The 15988-nt window shown below is 42.4% G+C and overlaps 1 long non-coding RNA gene across 1 annotated transcript; it reads right to left on the bottom strand.

Moving 5' to 3' along the window:
- Positions 1-8891: 8891 nt before the first annotated feature.
- Positions 8892-14673, bottom strand: LOC123576578. Its single transcript, XR_006701495.1, has 2 exons — positions 10700-14673; positions 8892-9230 (listed from the first exon to the last, which is right to left on the bottom strand). It is a non-coding gene; the product is annotated as an uncharacterized LOC123576578 (long non-coding RNA).
- Positions 14674-15988: the final 1315 nt, after the last annotated feature.

Raw genomic sequence — 15988 nt, 5'->3', positions numbered from 1 at the left:
CAAGGTGGTCACGGGAACTCAGCCCTCCCCAAACTGAGATCATTTCTGTGCTCACGGCTCACTGTGATAACCCTTCATTACCCACAAGGTTTATTATCCATTTTGCATGCCCCTGGTCATCCAGAACGCAGGGCTATTGCTGAGTCCAGAAAAGGGGAAGAACATTAAGAAATCCCGTCTCATCTCTGGCACTGAACGTTTGTCAAAGCCAGTGCAGGAGGAGAAATGAATCAGTCGCTAACAGCATTTTCATTCTGGATAGCCCAAAACATGAGCAGCTGGGCTGAGATTGCCTTTTCAGAGTTCATGAGGGACTTTTACAGCTGTCACATCTAAGCAAGTCTTACCAGCCATTTCTCAAAGTCAGACTTATTTGAAGCAAGCATCTGGTGACAAATGTTGAAAGAATAACAAAACTCTCTGTACCTTGGGTTTCTTGACCTTCGTGTTTATTCATGTTCGGCTTTCCCTGCCCTGTCCCACTCCCCCAATCTCTAAACCATACCACTGGGCTCTACTAAATACATGCCACTAGAGACGAGCAAAATAGAATAGATTCCTATGCTTCTGTGCCTGACAAAAATCAGTGCGTTAAAAAATTAACACATCAGATGACAGAAGAAATGCAGAGAGCAGGTTTGTTCAACCCTCAATTGGACTGTGGGTACTTTTTATTTATTTTTTTTAAATAATTTATTGTCAAATTGGGTTTCCATACAACACCCAGTGCTCATCCCAAGTACTCTCCTCCCTGCCCATCACCTACTTTCCCCTCTCCCCTACCCCGATCAGCCCTCAGTTTGTTCTCTGTATTTAAGAGTCTCTTATGGTTTGCCTCCCACCCTCTGTGTTTGTAACGTTTCTTTTTCCCCTTCCCCGACCCCATGGTCTCCTGTTAAGTTTCTCAAGATCAGTGGATACTTTTTAAATGAACCAAAACTCCAGCACTCTTCACTAAATCCTTTTATAATTAATTCTATGTCAGCCAAGTAGATTATTTTCACAAATTTAAAACAGTGTAGGACTTCCTTCACAGACCATGAAGATTCCTTTTTTAACCCCAGCTTGCTCTCCAGAGCTGCCTAGAGAGAAAGCCAAATGGCTCCCGGAGCCTGTGAAAACTCTCCTTTCTTGGTCTGGGTAGAACTAGCCAGTCCCTGGTTCTGTATCATTTTAATGTTAGCTTCAACTTTACAGGAGCAGCAAAAAGGGACTGCCCTTGTGCTGAGAGGACGAGGTAACAATGGAGTGGGGGCACTCCTTTGAAATCTGCCTTATTTATACAGAATCCTAAGACCTCATCACTAAGTAGGACCTATTCACTTCGGGAATAATTCTCAATGTTCCCTGGATTAATTCAACAAATAAAGGCAGGATTACACTATGTGTGTATTACTATGCTTCTTAATACACCCCAGAGGGCAGAAAACACTCAGGCTTGAAAGCCAAGCTTATTTATTAATGAAGCAGAGGGAAGGAAAGAAGCTGTGATACTAACTTGCCATCCAGCCAACAGTCATCTTATGGACACTGCCTAGATGTAACTAGCCATTGATGGAATAAGAGTGACTCCCCTTGACCTTTAACTTGACTTCCCAGCGGCACTCCCCAGCAGCATCGGCACAAGGAAAAGCTAAGGAGCTGAGCCTCCATGCAGCACCTGAAAAAGCAGAATGCATGCTCCCTTAATTCTAGCATGTACCTCGGATTGAGGTCTTTCCCTTCTACTTCCGTCATTAAAGGCAGAGTTCTATCAGGGTGCCCGGGTGGCTCAGTCGGTTGAGTGTCTAACTTTGGCTCAGGTCATGATCTTGCAGTTTGTGAGTTTGAGCTCCGCATCAAGCTCTGCGCTGCCAGTTACCTGGAACCTGCTTTGGATTCTGTGTCTCCCTCTCCCTCTGCCCCTCCCCAGCTTGCACTCTCTCTCTCAAAAATAAATATTAAAAAAAATTTTTTTTAAAGGCAGAGTTCTGTCATTTGCTCACCCACCCTCTACGTGCAACTGCTTCCCCGTCCTTCTGCCACCACACGCACACACACACACACACACACTGGTTGATACATAAGAAACTGATTATTTCCTATTGTTTCAACTACTGTGTCTTCATATATTTTTTAATATGAAATTTATTGTCAAATTGGTTTCCATACAACACCCAGTGCTCATCCCAACAGGTGCCCTCCTCAATACCCATCACCCACCCTCCCCTCCCTCCCACCCCCCATCAACCCTCAGTTTGTTCTCAGTTTTTAAGAGTCTCTTATGCTTTGGCTCTCTCCCTCTCTAACATTTTTTTTTCTTCCCCTCCCCAATGGCCTTCTGTTAAGTTTCTCAGGATCCACATAAGAGTGAACACATATGGTATCTTTCTCTTTATGACTTATTTCACTTAGCATCACACTCTCCAGTTCCATCCACGTTGCTACAAAGGGCCATATTTCATTCTTTCTCATTGCCACGTAGTACTCCATTGTGTATATAAACCACAATTTCTTTATCCATTCGTCAGCTGATGGACATTTAGGCTCTTTCCATCATTTGGCTATTGTTGAGAGTGCTGCTATAAACGTTGGGGTACAAGTGCCCCTATGCATCAGCACTCCTGTATCCCTTGGGTAAATTCCTAGCAGTGCTATTGCTGGGTCATAGGGTAGGTCTATTTTTAATTTTTTGAGGAAACTCCACACTGTTCTTCATATATTCTTTAAAGTAACTTTTCTTAATAGGAGGGAAAAGGAAAAGGGAAGGAGAGGAGGAGGAAGAGGAGGAAAAAGAAGAGAAGGAAGAAAAGGAGGAGGAGAAGAATGAGAAGTAGGTGGAGGAAGAAAAGGTGAAAGGGGAGGAGAAAGCACTGGGGGGTAAGAGTAAGATGTGGTCTCATTCTATCCCACATCCCCTTCTTCGCTCGATGCAGCATCTAGAGAGGCCTCCTGTCAAGACACAATTCAAAGCACTAGAGGTAAGAGCCAACAAAATAAAGACCCCACCCTCGTGGAATTTCTATTCTAATAGAGCAAGGTAGTTAATAAGTTTATGTGACCGAGCTCTAATTTACTCTCAGAAAAGGATAAGTTTTATGAAAATACAAAGCAGGGTAAAGAGATGAAGTGTGAATGCCGGGTTCAGAGAGGGTACTGTTTTACCCAGGATGGTGGCGCAGGGCCTCTCTGAAGAACGTTGCCCGAGAGCCATGAATGAAGTTCAGGAACCAGCTGTAAGATGCAGAGAGGAACGGCATTCCAGCCCCATGTCTGCAGTAGAGGTTTTCATGAGGTGGTCCTGAGGGACAGCGGGATCAGTACGCTAGAGGGCAGCGATGAGGTGAGTGGTGAGAAACGGGGTCAGAGAAGTAAGCACAGACCAGATGCGGAAGGGCCTGGCAGCACTTGACTTAAAAATGTATTCCAGCTGTTGTGGGAAGCCATATGGGTAGTTTGAGCAGCGAGTGCCAAGATCAAATTGAATGTTTTAGAGCGATGATTTTGACTGCTGTGTAGACAGTTTCTGTGGGGGTGAGGTTGGAAGCAAGGAAAGTAATTAAAGGGCTATTGTAGTTGTACAGGAACAGCCAAGGGTGGACAAGGACTTGGGTGGACAGGAGTGGCAGCATTGAAGATGGTAAAATGTCAAACCTAAGATTGACTCCAAAGTGTTGGCCTGGTATATGGTTCTGCCATTTACTACTATAGAGGCGATTAAAGGAACATATCTGGAAGTAAATAAAATGAGTTTATTTTGGAACACACTAGGTTTGAAATGGCCATTGGCTATCCAAGAGACATGAAAGCAACAGCTGATTACACCAGTCTAGAGTTGAAGGAAGACATTGGAGCTGGAAATATTAATCTGAGTCATCTCCTAAGAAAGACGATTAAGGAGGAATGCCTGGGTGGCTCAGTCAGTAAGCGTCTGACTTCAGCTCAGGTCATGATTTCAAGGTTTGTGGGTTCGAGCCCCGCACTGGGCTCTGTGCTGACAGTTCAGGGCCTGGAACCTGCTTCGGATTTTGTGCCTCCCTCTCTCTCTGCCCCTCCCCCACTTGCCCTCTGTCTCTCTCTCTCAAAAATAAATAAACATTAAAAAAAAACATTTAAGAAAAAGAAAGAGGATTGAGGAGTGTGGGTGTAGGATGTGAGTAGAGGAAGAAGAGCAAAGTTCTAAGAATCTAGCCTTGGATGCTGCACCATCTAGAGCAAAATAAAAAGAAGGAGCCAAAAAAGTAGACTGAGAGCTGCAGTCAGTAAACACAGTGTTCTAGAAGCCAAGTGAAGAGGAGGAGTTCCTCAAGGAGAGTGTGATCAAATGGGTCACACATTATTAAAAATAAAAAGGGAGGACTTGGAATGACCACTGTATTTGGTTATATGGTAGCCATCGAGTTGGGCCCTGACATGTGTCTTTTTCAGTGAGGAGGTTCAGGAGAATAAGAAATAAGAAATAAGAAAATGAAAACAACTAGTGTAGACAACTATTCTGAAATTCCCTGTAAATGGGAGCAAAGAAACTGGGCAATAGTTAGAGAGGAATTTAGAGTCACAGAAGCTTTTTGTCTTATGGAAATTACAGTGTGTTTGTATGCCGACGGAAAGATCCAGTGGAGAGGGAAAAGGTGATGGTACAGAAGAGAAGGGAGAGATTTTGGAAAGTTCTTAGAGGCCAAGGAAATTAGGCCTTCAGTATACAAGTAATGGAGTTGACTGTGGTCAAAAACCCACTGGGCATCCAGAGATGGAGGGGAGACAGTGTATCTGGGTTGGTTAGAAGATTCCATATGGGGAGATACAGAAGTTCTCATCTGATTGCATCTTCTTCCTCCGTGAAAGAAAATACGCAGGTTGAGGAAGGAGGCTTGGTGGTTTCAAGAAAGGAGGGCTGTGAGATGGAGAGTCAGTTAATGGCAACTGCAGTGGAATTGCCAGGAAGACTACTAGAAGGTTGTGAGCATGAATGTACCCAAACAGTGCGAACCCAAATTTATTATCCCATGACCTCCATGATTCTCTTCATAAGATAAAATAATAGTATTTTTGAAGAACTTCTATTTCACATACACACACACACACACACACACACACACACGTTTCTTACTCTCAACATTTAAGACGATTTCTAAAGTATGTATTGATAATGATTGGACCCAAACTCCGAAATAAGGATTATATATACTGAACTACCAGAAAAATGTATGTATTTTATGAGAACAGGGATTTTTATATCATTCATTGCTGTATTCCCAGTGCCTAGCACCTAGTTAGTAAATTGAAAATATAGTCATTACATAAGTGAATTATGGTAACACATATGCTGTATGAACACTATACAAGCATCCATCTAACAGTCGATAATAACAGGGTGTCCCAAAAGTCTTAGTGATGTTTTAAGCTTTAATAACTTTAGAAGTCTAAATGCTATAAGCCTACAAAAAACATCATTTGAAAGTTACATTATTTACATTTCTTATATGTCTACATAGTTTTGTGAAAAGTAAGTGTTTAATTGTAATCTTTTGTTTCCATGTTTGTCACAGTGACAGAGCCTGAAAAAATTAAATTATCGAAAACTCATAAATCACAATAAGTATATAAGAGATGTAAATAATTAAACTTTCAAATTATGTGTTTGCAATTTCACAGCATTTACACTTGTGAAGTTCTTAAAGCTGAAAACCACACTAAGGTGTTGCGGACACCTTGTATATATGAGCCATTGAACGTGGGTTGATAGAGCAGCATATCAGTCCCCATTTCTTGCCAGAGGACATGAGGGAAGAGTCCCTCTGGTCCAGCCTCGACCGTCTCCTAAAGGTCCTGTACAAGAAATGCCTCCTTCTTACCTCCCATTACTGGTCAGAGATGGTGCTGGGCTTCTGCTGGTGTCATTCTGAGCACAATCTTGAAGATTGAGGGCGGGGCTCTTTTGGAAGCTCCACCCTTGCTTCTCTGAATGATGAGCTGTCACTCAGGGAAATTCATTTTCCCTCTGCTGTTAGAGGTCCTCCCTTCCCTGCAGAGCCTACATAGGCAATTTGAAAAAGTCCCGCCTCTCTGGCTGATGGGGCTCTCTTTTCCTGAAATAGGAAGCCAGGGTAGTGACACTTCCTTTGTAACAGCTCCAGGGCAACAACAGACCAGGAGAGAACAGAATTTGCTCAGTGCCTATAGATTTCTGTATAGGTTTTGAACAGAAGTCCGATTCACTAATTAAGTTCCTCTGTTGTAGACAATTTCACCGGAGGCTAGTTAGGAACAAAAGCTTGTAACTTAGCATTTTCACTGGAGAGTTTTATTGTTCCTCTTTCACTTCCCCCAACTAATATCCAGGGAACAGAGGGGAGGAGAGCAAAGACAAGGCAGATGAAGAATGCAGGAGTGATGAAACATTGCCTGTCAGCAGAATGTGTACAGGCGTCGCTGGGCCAGGTCAGCAGAAGAGACCACAGGCCTTCCCTCTGCCTCCACCATGAGGCTTCCAGCTGACCCATCTGAGCTATGGGACCCCCATGCCCATTTTTCCTGCATTCTAGCCCCCTACCTATCCAGATGATTCTCACCTAGAACTACAGATTTGTGTAACATGCTTAGAACAATGGTCAGCACACAGAAATACCAAATGTAGACCTCTTCTGTTGTTCTGCAAAGGGTTTCACAGATTCATATTATTTTCCCTTTTTAAAACTGAAGATTTTGTATAAAAATCAGGATTCCGCACCTGGGTAACTCAGTCATTTGAGATTCTGACTCTTGATTTTGGCTCAGGTCATGGTCCCAGGGTTGTGGGATCAAGCTCCATGTCAGGCTCCATGCTAAGCATGGAGCCTGCTAAAGAGCCTCTTCCTCTGTCCCTGTCCCCTGTTTAAGCTCTCTCTCTCTCTCTCTCTCTCTAATAAAAAAATGTTTAATTTAAAAAAATTTTTAAATTTTAAAAAATGAAAAGCTTCTGCACAGCAAAGGAATAATCAATAACACTAAACAGCAACATATTGAATGGGAGAAGAAATTTGCAAATGACATACCTGATAAGGGGTTAGTATCTAAAATATATAAAGAATGTATACAACTCAACACAGAAAAACCCAAATAATCTACTTAAAATAGGTAGAAGACATGAACAGATATTTCTCCAAAAAAGACATACAGATGGCCAACAGACACATGAAAAGATGCTCAAAGATCACTCATTATCAGGGAAATGCACATCAAAACTGCAATGAGATGTCACCTCATACCTGTCACAATGGCTAAAATCAAAACCACAAAAAACAACAAGTGTTGATGAGGATGTGGAGAAAAAGGAAATTTATTGCTCTGTTGTAGGAATGCAAACTGGTGCAGCCACTCTGGAAAACTGTAGGGAGATTGCTAAAAGAGTCAAAAATAGAACTATCCAGCAATTGCACTACTGGGTATTTACCCAAAGAATACAAAAATACTAATTTAAAGGGATACACGTACCCCTATGTTAAAGCATCATTATTTACAATAGTCAAATTGTGGCAGCAGCCCAGTGTCCATGGATTGATGAATGGATAAGGAAGATACGGTATGTGTGTATATACACACACACACACACACACACACACGCAATGGAATATTATTCAGCCATAAAAAATGACATCTTGCCATTTGCAATGACATGGATGAAGCTAGAGAATATAATGTCAGTCAGAGAAAGCTAAATACCATATGACTTCACCCATATGTGGAACTTAAAAACTAAAACAAATAAGCAAAGGGGAAAAGACAGAGAGGCAAACCAAGAAACAGACTCTTAACCATAGAGAACAAACTGATGGTTGCCAGAGGGGAGGTGGGTGAGGGGATGGGTTAAATAGTTAATAGCGATTAAGGAGTGCACTTGCTGTGGTGAGCACAGGGTGTTTTATGTTGTATGGAGCACAGGGTATTCTATATTGTATGCCTGAAACTATACACTATATGTTAACTGAACCAAAATTAGAATTTAAAAATTTAAAAACTAAAGTATGTAGGCAAGTTCTGGAAATCTACTATACAACATGGTCCCTACAGCTAACAACACATTGTATACTGAAAATTTGCTAAGGAAATAGATCTTATGTTAAATGTTCTTACCACAAATAATAATAATAATAATAACAATAAAGGGGGCAGAACGAAAGTAGGAGTGATGGCCTTGATGGTATTGATGATTTCATGGGAGTTTCCTCATCCCCACACTCATCAAGTAATATATATTAAATATGTACAGCTTTTTACATGTTAATGGTAATAGTTTGAGTGGTGCCAGGGTGGCTCCATCGGTTAAGCATCTGACTTCAGCTCAGGTCATGATCTCGCGGTTCATGAGTTCAAGCCCCACGTCAGGCTCTGTGCTGACAGCTCGGAGCCTGGAGCCTGCTTCAGATTCTGTGTCTTCCTCTCTCTGCCCCTCCCCTGCTCGTGCTCTCTCTCTCTCTCTCTTTCTCTCAACAACTGAATAAAACATTTAAAAATGTCCTAAAATTTTTTAAATAAAATATTTTTAAAACATATCAGGTTGATACTGAAAGGTTACCAAAATAATTACAAGTGTATTGTCATGAAAAACACGAAAAATTGTGGCAAAGAGAAAAAAAATCTTAACATTTAAATAGTTTGCATATGACCATGATTTTTAACATTTTATAATTGATATTTTGAGATGCATAAAAATCAAAGAGAAAAATAAAATGAAGAACTGAGAATCCACCACTCACTTTCAACACATTGTTAACAAAAGATGGACATCCTGGTTTCCTCAATTCTCCATTCTTTTCATATGTACCACAGCTTTTTTACATTTTTTATATTTTTTTACATTTTTTTTAAAAATCCAGAAATGTATTATTGCACCCATAAATGCTTCTGTGTTTATCATTAAAGATTACAAACTCTTAAGATAGCCAAGATATCTTTATCTTTGATGCACATAAAAATAACAATTATTTAATACCAAATACAGAGTCAGTGCTCAAATGTTTCCTATCTCAGAAAGGCTTTTACAGTTGGGGTATTTGAATCCAGATCTAAACAATTGATCCTCATTTAGTTTGGACATGTCATGTATTTCTTAACTGTCTTTTAATCTATAGGTTCCTCTTCCCACTTTTTTATTATTTTCATTTATTTGTTGGAGAAACTCATTCATTTGTCCAGAGATTTTCTCATATTCTGTATTTGGTGTATTATAATCGATTGATGTTGTTAAACACATTCCTCTATTTCTACAGTTCCTGTAAAAGCAAAAAGAAAATTAGAGACTTTATCAGAATCAGGTTTGAATTTGCAAGAGTAATTTTTTCTCAAGAACAGACCAAGAGAAGGATCCTCAAATGGCCTCCATGCGGATTCTATCCCATCATTTCACGTGACATACTGTGTCTTTCTTTAATTCAGTTCCTTTCCACCATACAAACAAGGACATAGCATCGGGACAACGTTGCTAGGGAAAGGGGGACACTCTAAATGTCTCCTCAAAGATTTTGAGCATTCCCAAAAGCAGCATTCCATGAAATTTGGTGTAGAGGAAGAAAAAGAGAAACTGGAGATTACATAGCACCTGGAATTTCCTCAGAGCTATTAACTCACAATTATTACATGATCCTCATATGGTATTTTATTAATTATTCACATGCTATTTCTCCAGCTAAATTTTAAGTGCTCTGGTAAAAAGGGGGCAGAGTTATGTCATTTTATGTTTATGCCCCTGGATCCTTGCAAAATTCCAGGCACACAGGAGAGTTCACTAAATCTTGTCCGAATATTTGAATTAGTTAGTAGTTACCCACAACCCCATATTTAGTCAGTGCTAAATGGAAGAAGGTAGCATTGAGCCATGCTGACACCTACTTTACCTAGAGCATCACTGTGTGACATAGAGTTTCTTCTATAGGCTGTCCAAGGAGGAGAGTGGGGATTCTGGAACTCTTTACAGAAGTAGAACAATTCAAGGAAAAAAGGATGTTTAAATGAAGAGAAGAGAGATAATTGGGAGGTATTACTTTTGTTCGTATATTTGAGGGACACTATCTTTAGAAACACTGTCTGAAACCACTCAAGCTGCCTAAGAACGGGACAGCCTCCCAAAACCAAGCTGTACTTGCAGGACTGGTAAGGGCAGAAGAACCCTCTGCCAGAGGTGCCAGGAGTCGAGATGGGCACCCGCTAAGGACATGTCCAGATGCAAGTGTCTGTGATTCAAGGTGGACAAGCTCAGCCTTCCCACCAGGTCCTCCTGAGCATAAAGACCCACAGGAAACCAAGTCACAGCCAAAGTATACGTGATGGTGAAATTCTGAACCACCCAAGTAAACAGTATGAATACAACTACGCTCATCATCAAGAGAACCAGCCTCCTTTCCCAGGAAAAATTCTCCATCCCACCTAAGGACACAGAAGCACCCTGGTCACATCATGAGCATGAGGTTCATACACAGCCAGCTCACAGCTGAGAATAGAGAGCCCCTCCTCTTGACTCAGTTCAGGAAACATGCCTCCCAGGAGCTCCCAGGACTCCTTCCAAGTCTCTCTGTGGTTACGTTTCCAAGGAGCTTTCCAAGCCCCACCCTCCGTGCTAGCCCCCTGCCTTACTTCTAGTCCATTTCCCGAGCTGGAAAACTTTCCAGTGTCTACCAAAGGCACTGGATATATGCATATAATCATTCTCAGTTGGTACATAAAAAAAAAATTTACCATCACAAACCTAGTGGCTTAAAACGTATTCATTATCTTATAGTTTCCATGGGTCCGAAGTCCAGGCACAGTGGAGCTGAGGTCTCTGCTCAGGGTCTCACAAGCTGATCTGGTGTTGGCTGGGCTGTGGTCTCATCTGGGGCTCAGGATCCTCTCAGGTCCATTCAGGTTGTTGGCAGAATTTTATTCCTTACGGTTGTAGGATTGGGGTCACATTTTCTGGCTAGTTGTCAGCTAGGGGCTGTCTTAGCCACATGGCCCTTCCCTAGGTTGTTCACCACATGGCTGTTTGCTTTCTTCCAGGCCAGCAAGAGTGTCTGCTGCTGCTTCTCTTAAGGGCTCTCCTGATTAGGTCAGGCCCACCCAGGATAATAGGATAAACTCCCTTTTTTCCTCAAGGGTAGCGTAATGACTGAGAGTGATACATGTGATGTTCACAGACCCTGCCCACACTCAACAGGAGGGGACAACTCAGGGTGTCTAAATCAAAGGGTAGGAATCTTGGGGACCATCTCAGAAATCTACCTACCACAGGAAGGATAGCTAAAATGCACTCTTATTTCTTCCTTAAACATTTTCTTACATATTTGTTCATTTTAACAAGTGAAAAATATAACAAGAAAAGTATAGATCTTACTTAAAGGAGAAGGAAATATTCAGCTTATTATTCACTTAATATTACTCAGTGAAACTGGCAACTTCACCCATGGAATGAGACCCCAAATCTGGAGCAGGTCGGTAGCCCACGGAAAGAACAGCTCAGCTCTTGGAGGTCACCTCAGGGCTGATCTGGCTGCCTTAGTCGGCAATTCCCTCCTCTGCTCAGTGCTGGGGTCCACCTGCACCCCTGGGTTCAGACAGCCCTCCCAGAGATTAGTCCTCCCCAGAGATTATTCCTACTCTGGGTTAATCTGGTCTGTTCTAGCATACCCCGTATGTTAAAACATACAGGATGCACTCCTGTGTGTAAGGTTTCCTTCACTCAGCATGAAGTTTTCGAGATTCCTCCATGTTGTTAGCTGTTGTCAAGATTCACTCCTTTTGATCACTGAGTAGTACAAATACACCAAAGTTTGTTTTCCGTTCTCCGACGGATGGACACCTGCAATATTTCTGGGTCTTACCTAGTGTGAGCAAAGCTGCTACGAATATTCTGGTACAAATGTCTTTGTGTACATAAGTTTTCACTTCTCCTGAGTCAACATTTAGGAATAAAATGCATGAATGCATGAATGTCTGTCAAAGTGAGAGACTTTATATTCTCAACTGAAGTTTACGAGGTTTCCAGACGTTCCAGTTCTCTGCTGACATTTGAAGCTATCAGGCCTTTTAAACTTTATCCATTTTGGTGAATGTGTAATGGCACCTCACTGTGATTTTAATTTTCCTTTTCCTGATGACTAACGATGTTTTTTATGTGATTATTGGACATTTGTGAATTTTCCTCATAAAAGGATTGTCCAAACGCTTTACCCATATTTTATTGAGTAGCTTGGCATTTTATTACTGAGTTGTAGGACTTCTTCACTAGTCCTTCCTTAGATATACGTTTTGCAAATATTTTTCCCAGTCTGCACCTTGCCAGTTCATTTTCTGAATTGTGCCTTCTGACGAGAAAAAGGTAGAAGTCTGTCTTATGTCTTTTAATCTTGTTTATGGTTTTTAAGTAAAGGGATTTTAATTTCAATGGCATCATATTTCTCAGAATTTTATGATTTTTAATCTTAAGAAATCTTTCATATCCCAAAATTATGAATAGCATCTCCTATACTTTTTTCTAAATCCCCGTAATTTTTTTTTTTTAATATCTGGTGTCTTCAATCCATCTGAAATTTGTTTATGAGGGGTTTGACGTTAAGCCTTTTCTCCTTGTGCACCAAGATCTCAACCACGCATATCAAGGACTCTGCTGTCTTCTCTCTTTGCCCTTCTTATTTTCCCTTTATAAATTCTCCATCAGCCATTGGTTTCCATGGGTCCCATAAGCAAGTATGCACTGATGAAGCCAAAATGTTTCTCTAGCCTATGGTGGTAACTCCATGGGCTCCTCTCCCTACACACACTCCTGTCATCCAACCTAATGGCATATATTCCTATATGTGTATAAAGCCTGACCTTCCTTCCCCTCCACTGCCATCACTGTGTCCAAGCCATTATTAATGCCTGATTTGGAATGTAGCCTTAGCCTCTTGACTGCTCTTCCTGTTTCCACCATCCTGCCAGCATACAGAATGATCCTGTTAAAACTTGTCAGATCACGTCATCCTTTGTTCTAACCCTCCAAACATTCCCATCACCAAATAAAAGGAAACTTTCTTACAACAGCCTGCAAGGCCCTCACAGCCCAGACACCCCCTTTCCTCTCTGTCCTCCTCTCTCCCCACTCTCCCACTTGCTGACCCCTTCCCAGACTCATTAGCTTACTTCCTTGCTTCTGAGAACACCAGGCATTTTCTCCCTGGGCTTAGCAGTAGCTATTCCCACTTTCTGGGATGCTTTTCCCTTACATCTCCATGGCCCACTCAATTGCTCAAATCTTACTTTCCCAATAAGGGTTGCTTTACCCACACTTTTAAAATTAAAACCTATGCTTCTCTCTGCTCTCATCCCAATCCCCATATACTACTTTATTCTACAGCATTCGTTATTGGCTAACCTACCAGATAATTTACTTACTACATTTATTGTTTATTATTTTCCCCTCCAAATAGAATATAGGCTCTACTAAGGACCAGAGATTTTGCCTTTATGTAACTGATACTACTACCTAAAGTGGTCCCTAGCACATTCCAGATGCTCGATAAGTGTGTTAAATCGGTAGTGACCAAATGCACTCAACCTTCCCTAGGCTGTCCCACTATTAAAAACTGCACTTGTATTATTTTTGCCAAAACCACTCCTATTTTACCCACAAGAGATGACCAGAATGGGCCTGGTTTTGTTGCAGTGGTGTCCCTCACCTCCATCTCCTGTCACCACCTTGCCATCCCCACGGGCAGCTGAGGAGCTTGGTGTCCTGTCTTTGCTGAGGCCACCGCAAAGTCTCCCAGAAGCCTCTTTGCGTCTGCTTTGGCTCCCATTTAATCCTTCCTTCTCACACAGCCACAGGGATGTTTCTAAAGTCTACACAATCTTGCCCCTTGTTGGCTCATGACCCTTCCATGACTCTGCTCGCCCGATTCAGCCGCCAGCCACGCTCGTGGGCTCACTCCCTACCCAAGGTTCCCACGTCCTTTCTCCTTGACCTGGAAGTAGCCCTTCTTCGCCTGGCTGCTTCCTCTTTCTTCTTTAAGGAGCAACTCGAATTTCTTTTCATTCTAGGTCAGGTTTCATTTTAATGTCCTTCTTACCTACTCCCATTACCCTAGCGTTTAGCCTTCCGGTTGTAATTTTTGGTCTACTCCTCCGTATTCCCGAATGCATTGTAAACAACTCTGGGGCAAGAGATAATCTAACACGAGGGCCTAGCACAAAGTCTAGCACACGGTCATAATAAGTGTCTCGTAAGATAATAGGGAACTTTCTGGAGAAATGCTTGTAATTCTTTCTCCCATCCTAAGTAAGTTCCCCTGTTGTGAAATGCCTTAGAAATGACTACATTGTGAGCAATTAAATCCAGTGGAGACTCAATGGGGCTCAAAGGTCAGCCAGATTCAGGTGAAAGTGTTAACTCTTACAATTTGATATTTAGGTGGTATAGACAAGAGCCAAACTGGTTATTTTCTATTTTCTGGTTATTTCTATTTCCCCCTGAAAAGAAGATATGTTCAGATTTTTTTTTAAGCAGCACGATAACCACTGTAATATGTTTACATTTTCAATCATTACACAGCAGGTGCGAGCTCTTCCTGCCTTTACTCCTACAAGTCCATGAACCTAGATGCCAGGCTCATCCTCTCTGGGTAAAGTGTGGATGTGTGAGGGTAACTGGCCTAAACCTACATTAAAGAAAAAGATTTTTTTAAAAAAGACACTGAAACATTTTTAAATTACCAAAACTGTAAAGTGCGGTTTCTGAACACACATCAGGAATAGTCCCGTCTGCAGTGGGGTCAGACAGTGGGAGAGAAGCCCAAGTCACCCCATCTCTCCTTCCTCTGGGCCTGACGTCCTCCTGGGTTGCCATTCGTCACACTGGAAGAACAGAGGCTACAGTCATAAGTTCCTAGTTGCCGAGAGCCATAGAAAACTTCACACAGTTAGGTTTGGCCAAACACGTCACCACTCACACACCATCTTTCCTCTACAGTTGAGCCAAAGAGCAAAGACACATAAGCAGAGGATGAATTCGCAAGAACAAAGCTTTATACACGTAGTCTGCGACAGAAAGTTTGAGCCCACTGGAGCAAATGAGTAAGGACAAAGGGGAAGCTATAAGCAGCAGGGGGCATCCACCAGTTCCAAAATGAGGGGAAAATTGACCCAGAGCTGGGGTTGGCCAGACCAACGGTCAAAGTCAGGAAGGGGTCAGCTGATGATACATACAGAAAGAACGCTCTTCTACTCTCCACAGTGTAACTTCTCAAGTCTTGGGTTTCTGACCAGCCTCATCTGCCCCACACCCTCTGACACACACATCCCCCGAGGTGTGAGACCTCCAGCTTGTGGTAGGAAGGAGGAGGTTAAGTTTGTTTGACATAACTAGAAGGGAGAGCCTCTTCCCAGCAAAGCGAGCTCCATTCGTGGAAGCTTCTGCTTCTTAATTACTGAGATCTGCAGATCTTGCACTATGAGAGGATGAAGACTTGGTGTTCCTTCACTTCTGTCTCCCACAAGCCCTGGGTGGTGCCCCGAACAGAAAGCTGAAGCCTACTCTGACCACACCAGAGTTGGAAACACTCTGACCAAAGGTAGAAACGAAAGTGCCTCTGAGCATAGGTATTTTCTCAGTCGTGCTGCCCCCTAAAAGCCAAAGGGGGTATCATGGCTGGGTGACCAGGTATTCTGACTGCAAGCAAAAGTAGAAATGCCTCCCTAAGAATGTGTGGCAACATCACCCTGACTGTAACACAAGTGCTTTGACCATGAGCATCCCAGGAGCTCAGAATGGTGGTGGGAAGGTCACCAAGCACAGGTTTGGTGATGTCCCCTTCTCTTGCACAGCATGGGTCCCCGGTGCTCTGACTGTAGGTGGAAACATGAGGGCCTGCAAGCATAGGAATGGTCCTGGCTGCTGCAGCTTCTAGAGATGGGAGTCTGGCCACATGTGCCTCGGATGCTCTGATCATAAGCACGAAGAGACATATCTCCCAGCACGAGACTGGTACTAATCCCTCCCGCTGCAGCCCACATGCTGTGG

This window comes from Leopardus geoffroyi, chromosome D2, assembly GCF_018350155.1.
Source record: "Leopardus geoffroyi isolate Oge1 chromosome D2, O.geoffroyi_Oge1_pat1.0, whole genome shotgun sequence".
Taxonomy (NCBI): Eukaryota; Metazoa; Chordata; class Mammalia; order Carnivora; family Felidae; genus Leopardus; species Leopardus geoffroyi.
This window is presented reverse-complemented; position numbering and strand designations above follow the sequence as displayed.